The following is a 23,054-nucleotide window of genomic DNA, read 5'->3' as shown; positions in this document are numbered from 1 at the left end:
TTCGTACCCGGGTTTTACAGGATCGGAATCGGCACCTAAATATTAATTAATAAAAATGTGTTACCAATTAATAATTAATTAACAATAAATTATTTATTAATACCCAAAAATAAAAAATTATAATTACTTAATTACAATTAAATTACTTCCCACCCTATTTTCCTATAAACTCACAACCCGCTCAAATAATAAATGAATACAATTAATGTAATTATCAATTAATAAAAATGTATTACCAATTCATAATTAATTTACAATAAATTAATTATCAATACCAATATAAAGAAAATACTTAATTACAATTAAATTACTTCCCACCCTATTCCCCTATAAACCTACAACCCGCTACAGAACTAAAACGCACAATTTAATTACAAATAATTAATGATTCCTACAAATCATTATTTAATTTACTATCATTAAATGACTTCCCACCCTATTACCCTATAAACCCACTACCCGCTACGGTACTAGAACACATAAATTACTAACTTCTAAAGATTTTATACATATATTTAAAAAAACAGTACAATACTTTACAAAAAATATAGAACACATACATTTAAAATACATACTAAAATACATAACACTAATATAAACATTGATATTATTAACACCGATATTTTTGAAATCGATATTACTAACTTCGATATTAACAAAAACGATATTTCTTACCTTCAGGTTGCTATTCTTGTCGTAGATATTCTTGAATGTCGATATTCTGTCCCTACGATATTTAAAACTCGATATTAAGATAGGTCAGTATTAAAAACTCAATATTATGTCTGTGCACCCATATGAAAATAAACAATAGCTTATGACTAGGGCTCCCGGTGTTATGGTATTTCTTTTTTTAACATTTCCATCTGTATTTATCCATATTTCTTTTTTGGTCATTTCTTCAGTATTTACCATATTTATTTTGTCACAAGCAAAAAAAAGACGCTGTAGCTAGTATGTATTCACATTTATTTTAAAAGGCAATGCGCGCTTGGTTGTTATAGGTTCAGATAGATTTATGCAGATGGGTAAATGGGTTACTGCTTTTAACAAAGAGATCCTTTTGTTACTTGCTGTTAATAAATTGCAAACATTCTAATATAAGACAGTGAGCTATGAAGGGCCTTGTAAGCCTCGCTGTCTTATGTAACGCATCCTATGCATTGATTTACACATGATTTAATGTATTGTATTATAATTTCATTTATATAGCGCTTACTATTACCCTTTACGAGGCATTGAAGCACTTTTTTATCCAGTAGCACGCTACTCCGAAACTAACTCACAAAATTAGTTTAACCCTGCAGGACGAGCACAGGCATTGACCAGTAAAGGTTAACGGCATCCTCACTTGTTATGTCCCCACCGCTTCTTGCTCCAGGAGGAGCCTCCCCAGACCGAAAATGCTGCGGTACTCTGCAGTAAATACAGTGCTGTGCAGAGATCCCTGTGAAAGTCGTACTGGTTCTGCAATCACTCACCACAGTCTTAAATAGGACCTTAACAACGTTGCCAAATTATGAAAATGTCACACATAACATTATGAAACCTTGGCAGCTATGTGTGCGCATTAGCGTAAACAAAAACTGTCCACAAAGGAAAAAGCAAGGGAAAGAAACAAGGGGGCACACTCAACTCTCCCTCTCCCCCTCCCCTCCGCATGTTGTAAAATTTGTAAGGCACGGCATACACACTCTATTGACACCCTCCAACACTTACTACAGAGGCCATTAGACCGATATTGTGCACACTCAGAGGCACCAAGCAGGAAAAAGCAGCTGCACTACAGGTCCAACAAGCAGCTGGCTCCAAAGATCATTTCACACGAAAGTATAATGTGTGAAGTAAAGCGCATGCACATCTCTTGAATCTAGGGGCTGAACAAAGTCAAAAGCATGTCTCTCAAGTATCTGTGAAGTGATTAGCTTTGTGCATTTGTTTTCCCTCCATTTCTTTTAGGTGTGCATCCCGCCTCACCTCTGCTACTGCTGGAGCAGGGTTTATATCTTAAAACCAAATACCTGTTTCATTTTCGTATGTCATTATTAAAAGTACTACTGATTAATTAGTAATCACTAATGGTCTGTCGTATTTTGTCTAACCAACCTTATTAACAGAAGAATTACACGCGGGAATGCAATTGCATGGCTAAAATAATAAAGTGAACTAAGTTAGTATATAAATTGACAGAATATATGTTGTTTATGTGATGTTATTGTGTTATGCGCTTAAAATTAATATGCATTAATGGCTTTAGATGTCGCAAATGGCTAGATAAATACACACACATAAGGGTATTAGCAGGGGGATAACACTGTTTAATTATTTCCATGTACTAATTATGATTTTATGTTTCTTTTGCTTAAGTTGTCCATTGTGGCCTGCTGTAAAATGGCCACCAACCGCAGCCTGCATTCGAGTAGATGAAAATATGAAAAGAGGCTTTGCGCCTACTGCGGCCCTGTCCTCTGATTGAACTGAAAAGCCATATTCATGACGACAAATCTGGGAGTGTTGCCAGATGCCCCTGAACGTGAAGAAATGTTGCAACTTTAAATCCGACCCAATGAACTTATAATGGTCCCATGGATGAGATACATTTTTGCCTTGAGAGACATCCGTGGAAGTAACGAATTAGCTATGGACTTCTAATTTCTATTCAGAATTTGAAACTTACAATATATGAGAAAATTTAATGATGTTACTTAATGTACCAAGACGACATATTTTCCACCAATCAAATATCCTGAAAGTTATATTTGCAACATTTGGAATGTAAATGTTGGTATAAATATTAGTAGACTAGAGAGATCTAGCGCCACTTCTTCTCGAATCAATGATCAGAGGTCCCGACGCTGACGGAGAGGACGGTGACTCTACATGACAGCACAGAAAACTCTGACTGAATTTCTGAGGACCAGTTCTGACTTAGAAAACGACTATTAGCCAGAATAGGTAAATATGACAAAAATGATTTTGCATTTATTAGGCTTTACTTGCATTTTGATTTAGATAAACAATATTCTGTTTGAATTACTGTGTCGGGTGGTTATTTCCATTGATATGTTTATTGAATATTTAGAGTGTTAAGTTTTATTACCAAACCTATAGCAACTAGGAGATCTCATTGACCTCAGGGTACATGCAGATTGGTTAGAAACAGAAAGGTGTTTTCCCTTCTATATGGCACGGATAGAGCGGTAGGATGTAGGTTGGTGTTATGGGCCCCACCAGCGTGTGATGTGTGTGTGTGCGCGTGTGACTGTGAAATCACTCCGTTCGTGGAAGTAGAGGGGATTCGGAAGCTCCGATCTGCACCACTACCACCAGGAATGCTCTAAGCCAGGATACTTAAACCAAAGGAGGCCTAATGGCCCCTTAACATCGACCTTTATATTGACTCAGCTGAAATACGATAAGCCCTCTCCCCGCCTGCACTCTGACAGGCATGTTTTCTCCTCGAAGACCACAACAAAGTTAAACGTGTTTATTGGCATTTTTCCGTTTTTATATATAAATGCATACAAAGGAAAAATATTTTTCCATGTGTATTTATATGTAAAAATCAGTTTAAACGGAAAACCGGGAGCCTTACTTATGACACAAGTCTTACCTAGATGAGGTGTGCATGTCACCGTTTGTATCAAATTAATATGGTATTTGGAAGTACAGTTTACACGGAGTTTATTTTTAAATGAAATGAATGCGCATCATTTACACCAGCACGATTCTCTCAAATACTCAGCAGCCAAATAGACGCAGAGCTAACAGAGACGTAAACTCCTACAGAAGCTTAATGATGCCAAACAACCGCAAATTGCAATATTGCCCCGGTTACTTACCGGCAATCTTCATTACTCCGAGTCCTGGTCTTCCTCGCCACAGTAGAGTTCATGAGTAATTAATGTGGCGAGGAAGACGGACGAGGAGGTAATGAGTTTTGTGAATGTATGTGTTTGTGCGTGTGTGAATGCATGGCTACGACTGTGTATGTGTGCATGTGTGTCCCTTCCGCCCCCCTACTTCTGCTAAGAGACTATGCAGCCATGGACAGCAAGAAGAGTGAGGACAAGAACAGTAAAACAAACCCCCTTACAACTGTATTCCTTTAAGGGAGGGAGCTGGTGAGCATCTGAAGATGGTTTCCTGGATACGCAGGGTGAGGAATGTGCATAGATGTCCACCATGTGTACTTTTGGAATCACTAATATATGTTACTTATTCTGAGAGCACACATGGTGCTTTTAGGCTTGTTCAGGCTTTAAATGAGATGAACAAACTGGGGGGTCTCTCAAAGGGCCTTGACAGATTTGAGCTAAAAATCTGTGCTTAGCATAGTGCGCCATGCAATTGTTATTGTGCAGACTCTGTCATTGCATCTAGATATATTATATTGTATTGTAATTGCATTTATATAGTGCTTGCTACCCCTGATGGGGTGTTGAAGCACTTTTTCGACGAGTAGCAAGCTACTTCGGGACCCATAAGGGATTAGTGTTGAATTAGTATAGTGAACTCTGAAAGTAATTTGAGTGGTGGATATGTTATTCTGTTATTTGGATTGAAAAAGATAGTGGAGGGATAGAAGAGGGAATGATTTAGAAATATATTTTTTATATATATAAAACTCTGCACAACCATCCTTCTAGTAGGGAAAGGTAGCATCTGCAAGAATTTCCTTGGGGATCTCAAAATGCCAAAGCATGAACCTGCCAATTTTTGGACTTGTGTCTCCATCGTGAAATTCGGCATTTGTTTGAAAACACTTATGTTAAAGTCCCCAGTTATGTGGGGTTTTGCATCTTAATCCTACATTTAGACATATGCTCCACTGCAAGTACTGCTCACCTGATTGAACAGCATAACTTGCTTGCAAAGAGCCACTGTTATCCCCTATGCTGGTGCCATTCCACCAGTTGCCCTAATGACAGCTACACTGGGCACTGAGACAGTAAGCTTTTATAGACAATTCACCCACCATCAGCTTAGTCACCACCTCCCATTGACTCCTATCCCTTATAACGGAATGCAGAAAGAACAGGTACTCTCTAAGGGATACAAACATACAAAGGGGACCTGAGGCAAGGAGTGCGATGGTGCAGATATCTTATCATAGGGATGCAGTCCCTCCTTTGTGTGTATGTGTTGTGTTGAAAGTGGGACACTGGATGTGGGTAGTTGGCACATAACTATTTGATAGCGGATAAACATTCAGAGCAACTCATCGCCAGCTGACCAACCGCTAACTGGCGTTGTTAGAATCCAAGGGTGGAACTGGAACACCAGTGAGCATTCTCGAGGTAAGAACACAGTTACGAGTACAGTAGAATGCATTTACAACATGTTGCTGGGGGAGAGACAAACATCACAACACCCAAAATGGAGAGCAATGTTCTAATGCTTGACTGGAGTACCTTTCGTTTATTCGCCATTTTCTATTTACTTTAAATCTCAACCCGTGCCTTCACAAATGCGTTACTGAATTCTGTAGCAAATACTCTTTTAATGCACCATTCCTTAGTCTATGTAAAGCATGACTTGGAGAAGGTGGAGGCCTACCAAACAAAAAAAATACCTTTACTTCAGCTGAAAAAAAATAGAATACTACTATTTTCTGTCCCTATTTTGGGAATTTGTCGTCGGTTCCAACTGCTTCCAATGTCTTTACTCTTCTGGAGAATAATTTCAGGAAATAGCCCCATAACTGTTGAAGAAACACTTGGTGCAACAGCTATAAACTAAGCATGCTGCTCCAGGTGAGACTTCCAGTGCTTTTGGCAACTGTTGGCATGAGGTCTCCAGAGGCACCCTCTTCCCCAGCAGTCGTACAGAACAGGAATCTCAGGTGGACATGTAAAGATAAAAGTCCAATACAGACAGTCATCAGAAAAATCTGAGTGTAACAAAAACTGCACACTTACCTTGCTCTAACGAAACTGTCCTCCTGAAGGTTCAATACAAGGCTGTTGTAGCTCAGATACACTTTGTTTTGTGATGCTGCAATCGTTTTTGCAATATATAATACAACAAGTAACAATATACCTACAACAAGCCATGACTATTGGTTTTGTCAATGGTTGTTAGTTGCATAGGATAAATAAGCAACAACTACGGCTTTCTTGAATCTAATATTGAAGATGCTTCAGTTCTGAAATGATGAGCCTGTGAAATAACTATAGCAAGTCTCTTTGAAGTTCTACCAAGGGCTTTGAGCAGTTGCAGTGCAGCAGATTTAAGATTTACCCTGACGGTGAGGGCAAAAATGAAGAGCCCTATAGGGACCCATCTCAGCACCTACTTTTAAGAACTGCAGGTGCTGAGCCCTGGCAGGACCCGGACCATTTAAAGCCCTGGGGTTGCTGCATTCCTTTTGTAAATAGAGCGTGGCTGCTGGCAGATTGTGTGCATTTTTTAAAGCACACATGTTAATTGCAGCGCAGTGTATAAGCATGACAGGCGCTGCAATTAACATGAATATTTTTTTTAAATGCACACAATCTGCCCGAAGCCATGCTATATTAAGAAAGGGCACTCAGCAAGTCCAGAAGTACGATGTGCGCTTTCACTATCACTAACATATATCAGTGATTGTGAAAGCACACGTTGTGCTTTGAGGCTTGCTGCAAGCCTTCTGTTAATAGAGCGCGGCAGGTTGCGTATCTTTTTTAAAGTTTTCATGTTAATTGCAACACCCGACATACTAATACACGGGCTGCATTTAAGATGGAAACTTTCAAAAAGGCACACAATCTGCCTACAGCCGCACTCTATAAACAAAAAGCATGCAGCATGCCTAAAAGCACGACGTGTGGCTTTCACAATCACTAATATATGTTAGTGCTTGTAGTCTTACTGCGTGCCTATATTCATAGAGATCGGCTGGGGCAGACTGTCTTCTTTTTTTGCAAGTATTCATGTTGATCGCAGCACCCGTCATGCTTCTACAGGGTGCTGCGATTAACATGAACACCTGTCTCTCAGGGGATGTGCTGTGTGGGTGCGCGCTCCATCGAAGACACTGCACGCTCGGAGTGTCATAGGTGCGCAGGCGCCCAAGCGCGCACCTTCCTGGGAACAGTGCTTACTACCCTTTATGAGGCATTGAAGCACTTTTTTATCCAGTAGCACGCTACTCCGGAACTAACTGAATCAATCAATCAATCAAGGCATTTGTAGAGCGCACTACATACCCGTGAGGGTCTCCAGGCGCTAGGGGGGGAACGCTGCTAATGTTAAAAAAGCCAGGTCTTGAGGAGTCTCCTGAAGGTTAGGAGGTGTTCGGTCTGCCGCAGGCGGCGAGGTGGGAGAATGATCTGCCGCCAGCGGTCACTCTTCGGATGCGGGGGGCGAGGGTGCGGTCTGCGGAGCGGAGCTGGCGGGTGGGGGTGTAGAAGCTGAGTCGGCTGTTGAGGTAGGCTGGTCTGGTGTCGTGGAGTGCCTTGTGCACGTGGGTGAGGAGCTTGAAGGTTATCCTCTTATTGATGGGGAGCCAGTGCAGGTCTCTCAGGTGGGGTGTGATGTGGCTGTGGCAAGGGATGTCGAGGATCAGGTGTGCAAAGGCGTTCTGGATGCATTGGAGCTGTTTCAGGAGTTTGGCCGGGGCCCCTGAGTAGAGTGCGTTGCCGAAGTCCAGTCTACTGCTGACGAGGGCCTGAGTGACCGTCCTTCTAGTTTTGGTGGGGATCCACTTGAAGATCCTGTGAAGCATACGGAGGGTGTTGAAGCAGGAGGAGGAGACGGCATTGACCTGCTTCGTCATGGAGAGGGTGGAGTCGAGGATGACCCCAAGGTTGCGTGCGTGGTCGGTGGGTGTGGGGGTGCTCCTAGTGCAGTCGGCCCCCAGGATTTGTTCCAGGCAGAGGGGGTGGATCCAGGGATGAGGACCTCCATCTTGTTCGAGTTCAGCTTCAGTCGGCAGTTTCTCATCTGGTCGGCGACGGCCTTCGTTTCCTTGTGGAGGTTGGTTTTGGCGGTGTGGGGGTCTTTGGTGAGGGAGAGGATCATATGGGTGTCGTCGGCGTAGGAGATGATGTTGAGGTCGTGCCTTCGTGCGACCTGGGCGAGCGGTGCCATGTAGACTTTGAACAACATTGGGCTGAGGGATGAGCCTTGGGGTACGCCGCAGATGATCTCGGTGGCTTCGGAGCGGAAGGGGGGGAGGCGGACTGTCTGAGTTCTACCGGACAGGAAAGAGGTGGTCCAGTCCAGAGCCTTCTCTCGGATTCCGGCGTCGTGGAGGCGTGTTCGTAGTGTGTACTGGCAGACCGTGTCGAAGGTGGCTGACAGGTCCAGGAGGATGAGAGCTGCGGTTTCTCCGTTGTCAAGCAGGGTCCTGATGTCGCCGGTGTTGGCAATGAGGGCGGTTTCGGTGCTGTGGTTGCTGCGGAACCTGGACTGGGACAGGTCCAGGATGCTGTTCTTCTCGAGGAAGCTGGTCAGTTGTTTGTTGACGGCCTTTTCTATGACCTTCGCCGGGAACGGGAGCAGGGAGATGGGTCGGAAGTTCTTGAGGTCCTTGGGGTCCGCCTTGGGTTTCTTGAGTAAGGCATTGATCTCTGCGTGCATCCAGCTCTCCGGGATGGTCACTGTCTCGCAGAAGATGTTGATGGTTTTCCGGAGATGGGGTGCGATGGTGCTGCTGGCTTTGTTGAAGATGTGGTGTGGGCAGGGTCTTCCGGGGATACGGAGTGGACGGTGTTCATGTTCTTGATGGTGTCTTCGTCGTTGATGTTGGTCCAGGCGAGCAGGCGGTTGGTGCGAGTGGTGGTCGTAGGAGCGGTGGTCTCAGCGGTTGCCGGGGTGGTGATGGCATCGAAGCTGTCGTGGATGTCAGTGATCTTGTGATGGAAGAAGGTGGCCAGCGAGTTGCACAGGTCTTGTGACGGTGGGATGTTGTTGGTGTTGGAGCTGGGGTTGGAGAGTTCCTTCACGATGTTGAAGAGCTCTTTGCTATTGTGCGCGTTGTTGTCTAGGCCGTTGTTGTAATCTCGTGCATGTTGTTCTAAGCTGGAACAGAGACTCTCGTGGAGTGTTCTGGTATCCATGGGGATATGTTCAGAGACAGTTGAGGTGGCGAACACAGAGGGGAAACAACCACATGTTGTTGGTGGTGCTTTATGCCAATAAACTACATTTACTGCATCTGAAGAGCCTGACTGATTATACAACACTGGCGACGATTGGGAGCTGGAGCACCACCGACGTCTGAAGAACCCACGAAGGTCTGCGGAAGTAATTCAAGGTATTGACTGCGTTGCACGAAACTGGTTGGACTGGGATATTTATTTTTAAAAAAAATTGAATTCCTTTTTTAAAGTCTAGCGGAGATTGGATTACCGCTTAAGGGACCGTGTTCGCGGAAGTTGCGGGAGAAAAGTACAATAGAAGGCGCGCTTTGAAAAGCAAGTATTAATTGAAGCAAACAGGTTGTTTCATTAATTAGCGATTGCCGAATGTTGACTTTGTGCACAAGTTTGATACGCTTTATTAAGGATTTAACACTAACCAGTGTACAACGGCGGTTGCAGGGCTCGAGCTACTTCTCCCGACTTCCGTTTCCATGAGCACCGTCGCAAGCTACGGAAACCACAGCCTTTCAGTTCCAGTTTGTGACGTATTGTCATCACGTGCTAACGCGTGTCATCAGCGCGTTAGCGTCGTGTAGCGACGTGCTTCCATTTTGTTGGCTGTAACCTTGGTTACACTTGAGAAAGGAATAAACAATGGAGCTGTTTCCACGCGCTTCTACTGCTGAGCAACAGATTAATAAAAGAAAATGTCTACGACCTCGATGATCCAGCCACCTGCATTTCTTTCTGAGAAAGGTGAGCCATTGCTTCCTTGGAAGCTGTGGAGAAACCTTTTTGATTCATATTTGGTGGCAATTGGGGGTGAAAGATTTTCAGCAATGAGGAAACAAGCTATTCTCTTGCATAATCTGGGTGTGGAAGGCAGGAATGTATATGACAGTATTGATGAACTGCCGATTGGTGATGGTTCGGGGGAACCGTCAGATGTCTACGAAATGTCTATGAAGATGCTTGAAGATTATTTTGGTCCGCGCATAAATGTGGTGCTTGAACGGCACAAGTTTTTAATGAGAATTCAGGAACCTAAGGAGAAAGTTGGAAACTACGTAGCATCTCTAAAAACATTAGCTAGAACATGTGAATTTGGAGATTTGACTGAATCGTTGATTCGTGACCAGCTAGTCAGATGTGCAAACAGTCCTAGAGTTCAGGAAAAACTTTTATCCAAAAACCCATCTTTACGTGAAGCTATTGCCATTGTAGAAGGCATGGAAAATACTTCGGGTTGGGTGAAGGAAATGAAGGAACATAAAACCTCTGCAGACTGCACCCTTACCCCCAGCAGTATCCATGAAGTTACGACAGCAGTCCAACAAACTGTTGCAGAAGACAATGTCAACAAAGTTACTCAAATTCCTAAGACGAAATTTCAAATTGATCGCAGCAAAATTAAATGTTTCCGTTGTGGGAGCTCGAATCACTCTGCCAATTTTCCAAATTGTTTTGCAAGATCTGCCACATGTTTAAAATGTGGTATGAAGGGACATTATGCCAGGGTTTGTAAGTCCCCTGGTAAGGTTCAATATCTTGAAAATGCTGAACTGCCCATTACTGGTCCAAGGATGGTCATTTCTAATGTCAGGAGTGATGGTATTGTGGATGCGGACCCCATTTCTATGCCTGAGTGTGATGTTGTGATTGGTGGAGAGAGTTTTGTTGTATTGGCTGACTCTGGGTCTCCGTTTACAATGATTGGAGATGAAATTTGGAAGAAAACCTTTCCTGACATTACACTACTTCCTCCTAATGTTTTGACCTTTGGGGATGGGGAGGAGGTGGAGAAGAGAATTAATTCTTATCAAATGGAGTATAAAAACGTTTTGATTCCAAGAATGGTGTTAGGTCCAAATTGTGGAATGTTGGTGAGTGGGTTTTGGTTAAGAAACCCAGATTTTCTAAAAAAAGGTGTTTCTGAATTTATGGGTCCTTTTAGGATTTCTGCTATTCATAAAAATGTGGTTACAATGCAAAATGGATGTAAGTGGAGTATGTCTAGGCTGGTGAAGTACACAGGGCCAGATCCTACTTTGGGCTCTGGTTCTGGTAACGTTTCACATTTTGACCAGTCTGGTACTAATTTCTCCCCAAGTCCTGTTAATTGCCCTAGTACCTCAACTTTTCCTGTTCCCGGGCATGTACAACCAAGGAGGTTCTCTCGAAGACAGCATCAAGCCCCTGCGAAGTTTGATGATTTTTATTTAGGTTAATGTATTTTATTTTTCTTGTTCATTTCTTTGTTTTGATTTTTTATATTGTGTGTAAAGGGGATGTGTTGTAATCTCGTGCATGTTGTTCTATGCTGGAACAGAGACCCTCGTGGAGTGTTCTGGTATCCATGGGGATATGTTCAGAGACAGTTGAGGTGGCGAACACGGAGGGGAAACAACCACATGTTGTTGGTGGTGCTTTATGCCAATAAACTACATTTACTGCATCTGAAGAGCCTGACTGATTATTCAACAGCGGTCTTTGAAGGAGGTCCTTTTGGCGGATCTGATGAGGTGGTGGTGTCTGCGGGTGGCGTTCTTGTGGGCTGTGTAGCTTTCCGGTGTTCGTTCGCGGATCCAGTTTTTTTCGAGCTTTCAGCAGGTTCGCTTGGAGGCCTGAAGGTCTTCGATGAACCAGCTGACTCTCTTGCTGGTGTGGGTGTTGGAGGGCTTCTTGAGCAGGGCGAGGGTGTTGGCGCAGTCGTCGATCCATTGTCTGAGGCTGCGGGGCGGCGTCGGGGTCAGTTGGGTCTGCGGGTGGGATCAGGGCGAGGGAGGTGGTTAGCTGGTCCTCGTGACCTTGCTTCAGCGGCGGCAAGGCATTTTCTGGGTGCGGTGGTGTGTGGTGGATTTCGGAAGGTGAAGTGGATGCAGAGGTGGTCGGTCCAGTGGAGTTCAGTGGTGCGGTTGAAGAAGACGTGGGTGCTTGCTGAGAAGATGGGGTCAAGCATGTGGCCGGCGGAGTGGGTGGGTGTTGTGACGAGTTGTCTGAGTCCGAGGTTGGCGAGCTTGTCAATCAGGGTGGAAGAGTTGGAGTCGTTGTTATTCTCGAGGTGGAAGTTCAGGTCCCCGAGGAGGATGTAGTCCGTGGAGGCGAAGGCGTGTGTGCTGATGAAGTCGGCGATGGAGTCGCTGAACTGCGGACAGGGTCCGGGGGGTCTATAGACGTGGGTGCCTCTGAGGGTGGTATTGGGGTCGGTGTGGATCTGGAAGTGCAGGTGTTCGGCGGTGATGAATGTGTCATCGGTGTCTGTCAAGATTATGAGAGTGTTTCTGTGGACGAAGGCAATTCCTCCTCCTACTCCATTGGTGCGGTCCTTGCCGGTGATCTTGTAGCCTTCCGGGATGGCTATGGCGATGTCGGGTGCAAAGGAGGGGGTCAGCCAGGTCTCTGTCAGGAAGGCGACGTCTGGGGCGTTGGTGTCGAGTAGGTCCCAGAGTTCAACGGCGTGTTTGCGGGTGTTGAGCAGGATGCATCTGAGGAAGTTGGGTTCTTCGGTAGGAGGGTTGGCAGGCCAGATGCTGGTGAAGCTGCAGTTCCGGCAGGTGAAGGGTCCTTGGGTGCGCTTCGGGGCGGCCAGGCAGCAGGTGCGTGATCGTCCGGCGTTGAGTGCGTGGAGGGTGCTGGAGTCGTAGCAGAGGCGGACATTGTGGTGTTTGTGGGGGCCAGGGGTCCTGGCGCTGGGCACGGTCCAGGCACAGACAGGCGCAGATGGGCTTGCCTTAGGTGCGCCTTCGGTGCGCCAGCGACACACCCGCTGCACGCGCCCGCTGCACGGCCTCCATATAAGGGGAGGTGGGAGGGAGGAGCAGCTGGAAGGCGGGAGCGGGGTGGTGAGTGGGCGAGTGAGGGGGCAGGTCTGCAGGGAAGCAGCGGCGGGAACGGAGGGAAGGGTGGGATACTGGCGGCAAATAAGTGGGGTCAGCAATCACACAGAACACGTGAGAAAAACAATAGCACAAAGGGGCACAGAATAATAAAACAGTGGGCAACAATAGCAAAAGGGGCACAGAAGGAAAGGGGGCAACAATAGAAAAGGGGCACAGAAGGAAAAATGGGCAACAATAGCGAAAGGGGCAAAGAATAATAAAACCATGGGCAACAATAGCGAAAGGGGCACAGAAGGAAAGTGGGCAACAATCGAAAAGGGGCACAGAAGGAAAATTGGGCAACAAAATTACGGAGTTACGGGAACAACAAGCACAACATACAGAGGAGGAGCGGCGAACTTACGACGGCAGCGGGAGAGAGGCACGGGCACTGCAGAGGTGCTGTGCAGCGATGGGAGCGGCCTGACCTGCAAGCAGGGTCAAGGGTCGCTCTCACTGGCACTGCGCGGCCTCCATATAAGGGGAGGCGGGAGGGAGGAGCAGCTGAGAGACAGGGTGGCGAGTGGGCGAGTGAGGGGGCGGGGCCGCAGGGAAGCAGCAGCGGGAACGGAGGGAAGGGCGGGATACTGGCGGCAAAGAAGGGGGGTCAGCAACCACACAGAACACGTGAGAAAAACAATAGCACAAAGGGGCACAGAATAATAAAACAGTGGGCAACAATAGCAAAAGGGGCACAGAAGGAAAGGGGGCAACAATAGAAAAGGGGCACAGAAGGAAAAATGGGCAACAAAATTACAGAGTTACGGGAACAACAGGCACAACATACAGAGGAGGAGCGGCGAACTTACGGCAGCAGCGGGGTAGAGGCACGGGCACTGCGGAGGTGCTGTGCGGCGATGGGAGCGGCCTGACCTGCAACTCACAAAATCAATTTAACCCTGCAGGATGAGCACAGGCATTGACCAGTAAAGGTTAACGCCGTTCTCACTTGTTATGTCCCCACCGCTTCTTGCTCCAGGAGGAGCCTCCCCAGACTGAAAATGCTGCGGTACTCTGCAGTAAATACAGTGCTGTGCAGAGATCCCTGTGAAAGTCGTACTGGTTCTGCAATCACCCACCACAGTCTTAAATAGGACCTTAACAACGTTGCCAAATTATGAAAATGTCACACATAACATTATGAAACCTTGGCAGCTATGTGTGCGCATTAGCGTAAACAAAAAACTGTCCACAAAGAAAAAAGCAAGGGAAAGAAACAAGGGGGCACACTCAACTCTCCCTCTACCCCTACCCTCCGTATATTGTAAAATTTGTAAGGCCCGGCATACACACTCTATTGACACCCTCCAACACTTACTACAGAGGCCATTAGACCGATATTGTGCACACTCAGAGGCACCAAGCAGGAAAAAGCAGCTGCACTACAGGTCCAACAAGCAGCTGGCTCCAAAGATCATTTCACACGAAAGTATAATGTGTGAAGTAAAGCGCATGCACATCTCTTGAATCTAGGGGCTGAACAAAGTCAAAAGCATGTCTCTCAAGTATCTGTGAAGTGAATAGCTTTGTGCATTTGTTTTCCCTCCATTTCTTTTAGGTGTGCATCCCACCTCACCTCTGCTATAAATGCAGAAAAAGGAAAAATAATTTTTCCATCTGTATTTATATGTAAAAATCAGTTTAAACGGAAAACCGGGAGCCTTACTTATGACACAAGTCTTACCTAGATAAGATGTGCGTGTCACCGTTTATATCAAATTAATATGGTATTTGGAAGTACAGTTTACACGGCGTTTATTTTGAAATGAAATGAATGCGCATCATTTACACCAGCACGATTCTCTCAAATACTCAGCAACCAAATAGACGCAGAGCTAACAGAGACGTAAACTCCTACAGAAGCTTCATGATGCCAAACAACCGCAAATTGCAATATTGCCCCAGGTACTTACCGGTAATCTTCATTACTCCGAGTCCTGGTCTTCCTCGCCACAGTAGAGTTCATGAGTAATTAATGTGGCGAGGAAGATGGACGAGGAGGTAATGAGTTTTGTGAATGGATGTGTTGTGCGTGTGTGAATGTATGGCTACGAGTGTGTATGTGTGCATGTGTGTCCCTTCCGCCCCCCTACTTCCTAAAACTACCAGCTACCCCTGCATCAATCAATGCTGTTTGGGCTGTTTCCGCAAGCACACACAGTGAAGGCCATCCAGGCCTTACTGTGCCGTGTAAAGGGCATCCTTCTGTATGCCAGAACCAACCTGGTGATCAACTGGGAGGTGGTGAGAATAGAAACGTGCCAAAGGACTACACGTAGTCTGCTAAGAGACTATGCAGCCATGGACAGCAAGAAGAGTGAGGACAAGAACAGTAAAACAAACCCCCTTACAACTGAATTCCTTTAATGACCCCAAAACAAACCCAGTGTACTCAACCCTGCATAACAAAGTTACTTGAAGTCATTCCTCTTGCAAATGGGCATTGTACAAGTGAAACTGAAACATCGTTAAAGGGCAATGATCTTCTTAAACGAAGAGCTACCACTCTGAAGCACTTTTTAAAAAAACTTGGGGGTCTATTAGGACAGCGGTCGTAAAATCACCCCGACCGCCATCGTAGGAGGAAAAGACCACCCGCCAGCACCGCGGCATAACCGCTGGTCCAATTAGTATACTCTGCACCGACCGCGGCGGTACGATTGCATCCATAAACATTGTGGTGCTTGCTGCACCCCCGCGATGTCAAAAGGGGTATGTCCTGCATTTCCCTGCACTGTGTGGCAGGCACTGCACAGTGCCTGCCACCTGCTACAGGGACATGCCCAGGTGCACCCACACCCCCCTCAACACATTGGGGGCCCGCAATGGGCCCCTGGAGCCTGTCTCTGCCAGCCTTTCAATAGTGGTTACATCGCATCGGAAAGCATCATTGGAGATATTTATAACAGTAAAATAAATACATTTATTGTGCTCAGCCTTCTAAACACAGGCACCATGGCTGCAGACAGAATTAACGCCTGCTAAATTTGACTGGTTTTATGCACTTACATTAAATTAGAAAAAAAATACACACCGCTTTGAGCACCTTAAGGAGGTAGAATACATGCCAATACGATAACAAGCATTTCCAATGCAATAGGTCTTGTGTAGACTGCTTGCCATGTGCCATTTAGGGAAATTAATATTCAGCTAAAACTGTCAAACCAGTAGTTCCTACAAGACATTTTTTTTGCCTAATCAAACTTGGCGAGAAGATGTAGCCTTACAGCTACAGCATTCAACCTCGAAGGTAGGAACCGGGTTCGAGTCTCGGCAACGACGCTCAACATCCTGTGATTCTGGGCAAATCACTTAGGGGCATATCAGCAAGGTACGGCGATGACTAACGCAAAGCGCGCTTAGTGCTTTGTTATTCTTCGCCGTCTATCTCTAGAATTTATCGCCCTGGTAGCGCGTTATCAACAACACGTTGCTCCAGGGTGATCAAAATTCCAGAGATAGCGGGGGAAATTGCCGTTTTGCAGGGAACATCGCTGGTTTTCCAGCAATGTTCCCTGCAAAAAAAGGGCGATAACCTTGCTGATACGACCTGTGGTCGTAGCAGCATAATCCACCCCCTATGTTAGGGATGGATAAGTCAGGATTTTAGCAGACGTTAGTTTTTGGAGAAAACAGCGGTTTTCTCCAAAAAATAACGTCTGCTAAAATGCTCGGGCAGCCTTGTAAATATCACAATGTGCACATCAGCGATATTTGCAAAGGGAGGCGTCGGGAAAAAGGGTGCTAACATGCGATTATGCTTGTTAGCACCCTCTTGTAAATAGGGCGATAGTTTTATCTCCGCCTTTTTGGCTTTTAAAGCCAAAAAAGCGGAGATAAAGCCCTTGTTGATATGCCCCATCTTCGGGTCTAGTGCGCTCACTCAACAAACAAAAAACTCACCTAAAACAGCCATAACTTTATCTTTTGCCTGAATTCATTATTTGGCTGTATTTCTCCTAAATCTTTTCTTTCACTACCATTTCAAACCTTTCTTACCTCATCCTTTTGCATCTCTTTTTTGCATTGTCACCTCACCCTTAATTATCTTCTGTTCGATTACTTTTTCCTCACTTAGGGGCATATTATCAAGACAGGCGATAAAATTTTATGGCAAAACCGGAGGCTCATATTATGCTTTTTCTAATCTTACCTTTATAGATAGCAGCCAAGATAAACACTACCAAACCACAGTTCCCAGGGGGCCAAGCAAAGAATTGGCCAATGGGAAACAAAAATCACAAAGCATCACAACCAATGAGTGCTCGCCTTAGGGGATAACGAAAGGTCAGACTGCGAACAGCCTCTTTTCTTGCTGCTCGCAGTCAAGATAAGTACCTCTTACGTTATCTCCTTCAGTTTTATTTATTTGAGTGGTATTTGCTTGGTTCTCTTATTGTTTCATGTGGTTTGCTGACAGCGCGCTGCACTTACTTTCGCCCGTGTTCATTGCGGGTTCCTTTTCCCTGCTCATTCCCGTGGACCCGCTTGCCTCGCGCAAGTCACTTCTCCCGCTTGCCTCGCGTGCGTCGCGCTGAGGCCATTTCAAACGTTTAACGCTGCCTCGCGTTACCGTTTCTTCAGGTGCCTTTCCGTGTTGGGCCCTCTCCTGCTTCAGCCGCTCTCTCCTTCAGTTCTCGACCTCTGACTGGGGTCCGCCTCCGGGGAGGGGCTGTCTGTTCCTGGTGAGGTTTTTCTTTCTCTTTGCTACACGCCCACAGGGCAGGGCATCTTCACACAAATTTTAACCCTTCAGAGTCTGGTTTCTATATTGGGTGAATATGGAGCTGGAAAGCTCTCAAAGTTCTGAATTCAATAATGAGGAAGGGGAGGCATTTAAAACTGATTTGAACACCTTTATTAATAATTCGGTGGAGCATGCTGTTGAAGCTTCTATGAAGCGTTTCTCTAAGGATATGGCAAATTCACTCTTGTCTTTGATGTCCAAAACTTTGGCCCAGTCTGTGGGGGATAGCAGAAAGAGAAAGTTGGTACCTTCCAGCGATAAAAGTGTTTCTACGTCATGTGGGTCGGAAGAGGTTTCCTCTCACAAGGGTGAGGTCTTGTTGCCTCCCAGGCCTCCTTCTAAGGAGGGGTTAGCTGTTTCTTTCACCAAACATAAAGTTAAGTCAAAACACGCTGAGGTACCTGAGAAGTTAGTAATTTCTCATATTTTGGACACAGATAATGATACTGGTGACGCTGATGACGCATTTGGTGATTTTGATGCTGATGATCCTCCTCTGCCTAAGAAGTCCAAAACTGATCCTTTTTCCTCTGAACCCATCCTGGAGACGGAAGGTATTCCCATGTTTGACCCTTCTTCTATCCGCCACCCTAACTCTACTGAATGGTTTCCTATTTCGCATGTGGGTGAGTATATTTCTGCCAGACTATGCTTGCCGTTGGATAAATCTGTACGGTCAAAGCTTAGATCTGAATGCTCTAAACCGTCTCTTCCTTCCAATGTCTCTTGCACTCCCACTATTGACCAGCCTCTACTGACTTTCTTTTCCAAATTTGGGAAAGATCCACGCAGGGGTGTGGATAAGGCTTGGTCCATCTGTCAGGACAAATTGCTGGACCTAGTCGGTCCGCTTGCCCGTATTTTTGATTTGGCGGAAACTGCCCGGCTGGACGGTTCAGACCTGGATCCTCAGGTCATCTCTCTTTGGATTCAACAGGCCTTTTGTCTCTTGGGCAATGCAAACTCGGCCATCACTCACGAACGTCGTAAGGGCCTCCTTATAAAACTGGATCCTAAATTATCTAACTTGGCATCCTTGGATCCTGGTATCAAGGCTGATGATCTTCTTTTCGTAGATTCTTTAGTTAAGGATCTCAGTAAATTTGTTTCAACTTTTGCTTCCATCGACAAGGCTCAGCAATCTATTAAGAAGGTTTTTCACCACGGGTTTTTGGAAGGGCCGGCAGAGGCAGGGGTCGCTTTGCCGGCCGTTCAGTCCACAATCAAGGCTCCAGAGGTTTGTTCAACTCCAGCAACAATTACCAGGAGTTCAAGCCCCAGTCCTATCCACAAAGGGACCGAGGTTTCTGTGGCCGTGGCCAGAAAAACTTCAGAAACAATTTCCATCAAGGTAAGCCTTCCGGTTCCTCCTCCTGTGGGGGGTCGTCTAAGGTTCTTTAAACAAAAATGGCGGTCTCTAACTGCAGACCCTTGGGTCCTCAACTCCATCCAAGGTTATCTTATAGAGTTCTACGCTCCTCCTTTCCAGACAGTTTTCCCTCCTCCTCTCACCTTTTCAACCGAAATGTCAAACCTCACCTCTTCAGAGGTTCAAACTCTTCTGCAAAAACACGCCATTCAGGTGTCTCTTCTAGATCCTTCAGGTTTCCTAAGTTCCATCTTTCTGTTTCAAAACAAAAATAAAAAGATGCGTCCGGTCATAAACTTCCAATGGTTTAATCAGTTTGTGGTCTATCGCCATTTCAAGATGGAGACCATCATTCACCTCCGAGACTCTCTTCGTCTCCACGATTGAATGGTTCATTTAGACTTACAGGACGCCTACCTCACAATTCCGATTCATCAATCACACAGGAAGTTTCTTCAGTTTCAGTGGTTAGGGGTGTCCTACCATTTTTGTTCTCTCCCTTTCGGGCTCTCGTCAGCCCCATGGTGTTTCACCAAGATCATGAAACCGGTAGTGACTTATATGAGGTCCCTCGGCATACGCTTAATCATTTACCTCGACGACATTCTTCTGATGAATCTGGACAAATCAACTCTGCTATCACATTTACACATTACTCAGTCCCTTCTTTCCGATCTGGGTTTCCTGCTAAATCCCGAAAAATCTATGCTCGTTCCTTCCCAACAGATCGACTTTTGGGGTTTTCTAGTGGACTCCTCCACCGCTTCTCTTCATCTCCCTCAGTCCAAAGTCTCCAATATAAAGTCAGAAATCTCCCAGGTACTCAGAAGCGACTTTATTTCTCTCAGATCTCTTGCAAGAGTAGTAGGCCTCCTCTCCTCTTCTAATCAGGCTATCTTTCCGGGTCCTCTCCATTATCGAGCCCTCCAACGCTTAAAAATTCGACATCTGCGGCGAGGCCTGGCGTATTCCGATCACATTTCTTTAGATCACGACTCTCGTGTGGAACTTCAATGGTGGATAGACCATTTAGATGCCTGGAACGGAAGAACTATCTTCGCCTCTGTCCCCGATCTTGTGTTAGAATCAGATGCAAGCTTCACAGGTTGGGGTGCCCTTGTGGCACGATTTTGACTGGAGGTTCTTGGTCTCTAGAGGAGTCGAGATTGCACATAAATTGTTTAGAGATGCTTGCAGGTTCCTTTGCGATCAAAAGCCTCGCCAAAAACGAAGTGTGTTGTTCTATCCTTCTTCACATGGACAATGTTTCTGTGGTGCGTTACATCAACCATCTCGGTGGCATCAAGTCCAAACCCCTGGCGGAATTAGCGAAGTGTCTGTGGGAGTTCTGCCTCCTTAACAGGATTTCCGTCACAGCGGAATATCTTCCAGGGTCTCTCAATTCCATAGCCGATTAGCATTCTCGATTTCTTCGAGATTCAAGCGATTGGAAGCTTCTTCCCTCCGTTTTTCACTCTCTCCATCGAAAGTGGGGCCCTTTGCACATAGACCTCTTTGCCTCTCGTCTCAATTCTCAGCTTCCTCAATTTTTCAGCTGGCGGCTGGATCCTTCGGCTCTTGCGACAGACGCCTTTTTACAGGACTGGTCTTATCCTCTCCATTATGCCTTTCCTCCTTTCCTCATGATCAACAGGGTGTTGGCCCATGCATCCCGCCAACGAGCCTCGCTGGTTCTGGTGGTTCCCTTTTGGCAATCCCAGGTCTGGTTCCTATCTCTTCTAGAGATGGCGATAGATTTCCCGGTTCTACTCCCCTCCTTCTCCAATCTTCTTTTGGATCCCTTGGGTCTTCCTCACCCTCTGATTCTAGACAACACTCTGACCCTGTCGGCTTGGAAGATCTCAGGTCGAGTCAACCTGACAATGTCATTTCGCAAGAAGCTTCTCTCTTTATCAGCAGAGCCTCGGCTCCAGGTACAACTAAGGCCTACAAATCGGCTTGGTCTTTATGGGCAAGCTGGTGTCTGGGAAAAAGTGTTGATCCCTTTTCAGCCCCTTTGACTTACATAGTAAACTTTCTGGCTTCTGAGGCCAGCTCAGGTAAGTCTTATAGGACGGTCAATTTGGACAGGTCTGCTATTTCCCTCAATCATTCCCCTATCGATGGTAAGCCAGTTGGTGAACATCCTCTTCTCTGTCGTTTTCTCAAAGGTGTTAAGTTTTCCAAACCTCCGGTTCCTAAATATTCAAAATTATGGGATGTGAACTTGGTGCTTAAACTCTTTTTGGATTGGCCGGATAACGCCAATCTTGCCTTGAAAATGCTCTCAGCTAAACTTACCATGCTCTTATGTTTGGTTTCTATTAAACGAGTGTCCGATGTCAAAGCTACGGAAGTGTCCTCTCAACACTTTACTCCTTCAGGTGTGCTGTTTCATATCAACAAACGTACCAAAACTAATTTGAATTCTGTTTTTTACCCTCATTTTCCTGTCAACCTAAATTGTGTGTGGGTCTATGTCTCAAAGTTTATGAGCAACGTACCTTTGATCTCAGAACGTCCTCCCATTCCCAACTCCTCATTTCCTTTTAGAAACCCCACAATCCTGTCTCCTCTGCCTCTCTTGCCCGTTGGGTTCGCTGGGTCATGTCACTGGCTGGTATTGACGTTTCTGTCTTTGGGGCGCATTCCGCTAGGGGTGCCATGGCGTCCAAAGCTTTTTGGGCAGGCTCCAGGTTGGAGGGCATTCTGAGATCAGCGGATTGGTCTAATGCCAAAGTTTTTAGTATTTTTTATTGTAAACCTGCGATTTCTGCTGTTTCTTCTGTTATTGATATGCTTTGAACAAGCATAATATGAGCCTCCGGTCTTGCCAAAAAAAATTTAGATTTTCCTAGTAAGTTATGACGGAAAGTCTTAATTTTATTAAAGACACGGAGGTGAGTATTATCCCTCCTCAACACTTCTAACTTGTGTTTTTTCCCTCCCTGCAGGGACTCCGGCTTTACCGCCAGCTTCCTCATGATTCTCTCCAGGGTCATCCTTCGGATGATGTCCTGGCTGGTGATGATCCCTCCGGCTCTGCGGATCTCGTCGCTCCTTTCATTCCCAGGATTGCCTTGGTGGACCTTGCTCAAGATTTGTTTACTTGGACTTTCGCTTTATGCATTGTTTTTTCTATTGTTCCTCTCTTTCTGAATTCTTCTTAATCTGCTCGCCAAAGAAAAGAGGGCTGTTCGCAGTCTGACCTTACTTTATCTCCTAAGACGAGCACTCATTGGTTGTGATGCTTTGTGATTTTTGTTTCCTATTGGCCAATTCTTTGCTTGGCCCCCTGGGAACTGTGGTTTTGTAGTGTTTATCTTGGCTGCTATCTATAAAGGATAGATTAGAAAAAGCATAATACTCGCCTCCGTGTCTTTAATAAAATTAAGACCTTCCGTCATAAATTACTAGGAAAATCTACATTATCGCCGCTAAAACGGCGATAATCGGCTTGATAATATGTTCTATGGAATTCCAATTGAAGCCCATGTTAGATATGAAGGACATCTAACATGGGCTTCAACTGGAATTCCATAGAGCATATTATCAAGCAGATTATCGCCGTTTCTGCCGCTTAAGAGGAGATAATTTTATCGCCTGTCTTGATAATATGCCCCTTATTTCTTAATTACCAGTGCTCCCTTCTAATTGTCACCTCCTCCCTACAGGGTCTCTTTTTTCCTTCCCTTAGAACGCCAATAGCTTAAACTCGCGTAAATGCGAGACCTATTACATTGAAAATTCTTGTTTTAGGCCGACTCGGGACCGCTTCTACAGCACAGTATGCCTGAATGTGTAATGTAAATACGGTGCTCATGTAAAGCGCTCCAATACCTTCGGGTCGAGTTCGCGCTATTTAAATATGCAACAAAAACAAAAAAAACACAAAAATAGTATCCTTTATGGTTACTAGAGGGCAGTGTATCCGCGGCAAACAAAGATCTGCATATACCCAGAAGCCACTGCAATAAAACATTTCCGTTTCG

This window comes from Triturus cristatus, chromosome 4_2 (assembly GCF_964204655.1).
Source record: "Triturus cristatus chromosome 4_2, aTriCri1.1, whole genome shotgun sequence".
In the NCBI taxonomy this organism is placed as follows: Eukaryota; Metazoa; Chordata; class Amphibia; order Caudata; family Salamandridae; genus Triturus; species Triturus cristatus.
The sequence above is the reverse complement of the archived record's forward strand: the minus strand, read 5'-3'. Positions refer to the sequence as shown.